Here is a 3,398-nt window from a genome sequence, read left to right on the forward strand (position 1 = left end):
GACAGAGAGAAGTGGTTGTGGAGCAGGAGGGGCAATTAGAAGCTGAGGAGTGGGGGAATATGGAGCAGGCAGAGAAAACGAGTGCAACGTGCGTTTGAGGAGGAGAGAAACAGGGAGCACAGAGGATCAATTAACGGAGAGGAAGAGTCCGCTCAGAAATGGGTGTTTTGGGGAAAGAGAGAGAGAAAGAAAGAGAGAGAGAGAAGACGGTTATACAACAATACAATAGCATTATTGTACCAAATATGTAAGCTTTGGCAACACAATCTTATTGTATTCCAATAACGCTGATTTGAATTTAATTACATTGAAATTAACTTAATTGCGAGAGAAAGAAAGCGAACAAGGGAGAGAGAGGGAGAAATAGAAGTGAGAGATGGAATGAGAGAAAGAGGTTTTTAAGTGTCTTTATGAGACTGCTGGTTAACTTTCTGATGATATGGTTACATCAGTGAAAAACATGCCGTTTTCAAACGGAAATTCATCAGGACGGGAGAGCTGCAGTGCCATGGGGGCATCAACACCCACACATGATCGCAGGAGCCCACAGGGTGAAGTGGGGCATCATCAACACCCCACACCACACATGATGGGGCATCTACATCCCACACCACACACGATCGCAGGGGCCCACAGGGTGTATTGGGGCATCAACATCCCACACCACATATGATGGGGCATCAGCATCCCACAGCGCACATGATCTCGGGGGCCCACAGGCACACAGGGTCAATTCCAAGCTGAGATCACAGCCCAGCTCTCTTGCACTCTCTCATTTCCTGAACAGATCAACAAATGTAACTGAAAAAAAGATGGCAATCCACAAGTCCCATGTCATCACATTAAAATCAGAGAGAGAGAGAGAGCAGAGGGAGAGAGAGGGATAGAGAGCATAAGATAGGTGGAGAAAGAGAGAGTGCATAAGAGAGAGAGAGAGAGAGAGAGAGAGAGAGAGAGAGAGAGAGAGAGAGAGAGAGAGAGAGAGAGAGAGAGAGAGAGCATAAGAGAGGTGGAGAGAGTGAACATGAAAAGCGACAGAGAGAACACAAGGGGTCAGAAAGACAGAGATGTGGAGAAAGAATATGAAAAACATACATAAACATATGAGCGCACTTGAGAATGCAACAGACGATTGAGGGAGACTGTTTTATTTGATTTGAGAGAGAGAGGAGAGACAAGTTAGGAGATACGAGACCGTCATCAGGAGGACAAAGAGCTGATGAAAGAAAATGAAAAACACACACACATGCAGAGAGGAATAGAGGGAAATGGAGAAAAAGAGGGATGGATGGAGGGAGGGAGGGAGGGATGGAAGGTATGAATAGAGACATGTCATGAGGGAAATCAAGACAGACAGAGATGTGGAATGAGAGAGAGGAGAGAGAAGAGAGAGGGAGTAGAGGATAGGAGAGAGAGGAGAGAGAAGAGAGGGAGTAGAGAGAAAGACAGATAGAGAGCGGACGGGGAGAAAAGAGAGAGGGAGTAGAGAGAGAGAGAGGAAGAGAAGAGAGAGAGGGAATAGAGAGAGAGAGGGGGAGTGGAGGGAGAGAAGAGAGGGAGTAGAGAGAGAGGGAGCAGAGGGAGAGAAGAGAGAGAGGGAGAAAGAGAGAGAGGGGGGAGCGGAGGGAGAGAAGAGAGGGAGAAGAGAGAGAGAGGGGGAGCGGAGGGAGAGAAGAGAGGGAGTAGAGAGAGAGGGAGCAGAGGGAGAGAAGAGAGAGGGAATAGAGAGAGAGAGGGGGAGCAGAGGGAGAGAAGGGAGAGGACACAGGGGGCTGTGCGGATGTGCGGCGCGTGTGAGTTTTATTGCGGCGTGTAAAGTTTTAATGAGCTGAAGGTTGGCTCAGCTCAGAGTTATTAGCAGAGCCGGCACACTTCCCCTCGCAACACTCCGCACTACACCACAGACATCCTACTGCTTTACTGCCTCACCCAGGGCACCGCACAGGGCTCTCCAGCAGTGTGTGTGTGTGTGTGTGTGTGTGTGTGTGTGTGTGTGTGTGTGTGTGTGTGTGTGTCTGTCTGTCTGTCTGTCTGTCTGTGTCTGTATCTCTGTGTGTGTGTGTGTGTGTGTGTGTGTGTGTGTGTCTGTATCTCTGTCTGTATCTCTGTGTGTGTGTGTGTGTGTCTGTATCTCTGTCTGTGTGTGTGTGTGTGTGTGTGTGTGTGTGTGTGTGTGTGTGTGTGTGTGTGTGTGTGTGTGTGTGTGTGTGTGTGTGTGTGTGTGTGTGTGCGTGTGTGCGTGTGTCTTTCTGTGTCTGTGTGTGTATGACTGTAAGCACACGTGTGTGTGTGTGTGTGTGTGTGTGTGTGTGTGTGTGTGTGTGTGTGTGTGTGTGTGTGTGAGTGTGTGTGTGTGTGTCCGTCACTCCTTTGTGAGCGTCTCGGTTTTCTTAATTAGCATGGTGTGCTGAGAAGATGAGATTGTTAATGGGCTGTTGAGGAGAGCTCTGTGATAAATGGGCGCGTAAACACTCTACTCTCTTAGTCCGCCCACAGTAGACTTCACACATCACCTCCTCATATTCACCATCAGAATGGAACTTTGTTGTTGAACAACTGCCTCACCTTCACCAAACCCAACCCCTCACCAGAACCTTAATCATTACAATGAGTGTCAACAGATCATTTGTTGATAAACTGAGTTTCACTGTAGACGGTGTAATGGGGGCTTTCCAAGCAAAGTGGAATGTTCTCATTGATGGGGTCTCTCGAAACGTATTACAGTAATTTCCTGTGTATTAGCTGCATAGTGAATAAGCAGCAGGACTTGTTTTATGCCAGTTAAAATAAACAAAAGCATATTATTGCCATGTTAATTGCTCCCGTGTATTAACCTCATAGTTGAAGAAAAATGGCTAAATCAAGTATAAGCTAATGGCTAATAGTTGGGAAGTTATGGCACTCTTATGGTTCCATTGCTGTCTGTAGGTGAGACTCTATGAGATCACTCGGTGGGGTTTTGAATGAGGATATACTGTATATGACATATGCAGAATTAATGGCACACAATGATTCATTCTCTAATGGTGAGTTCAGTGAATAATGATTCCTGTTGTTGATCTGTGTTGATATGTGGTGCTGCAAAGAGGAGGGGAGAAAGAGAGAGAGATAGATAGAGAGAGAGAGAGAGAGAGAGAGAGAGAGAGAGAGAGAGAGAGAGAGAGAGAGAGAGAGAGAGAGAGAGAGGAGAGAGGGATGGAGAGAGGGATGGAGAGAAGAGAGATATTTATATAGATAGATAGGGAGAAGAGAGATATAGATGGAGGGAGAGATGGAAGAGAGAGAGAGTGTGAGAGAAAGGAGGCCAGTTGTTTTTTTCACACTGAGGGATCAAATGAGCCATATGACATTATGACATCTTGGATAGAGAGGCCCTATACTTGCTGCAAATATAGGTC

This window comes from Sardina pilchardus, chromosome 21 (genome assembly GCF_963854185.1).
Source record: "Sardina pilchardus chromosome 21, fSarPil1.1, whole genome shotgun sequence".
Lineage (NCBI taxonomy): Eukaryota > Metazoa > Chordata > Actinopteri > Clupeiformes > Clupeidae > Sardina > Sardina pilchardus.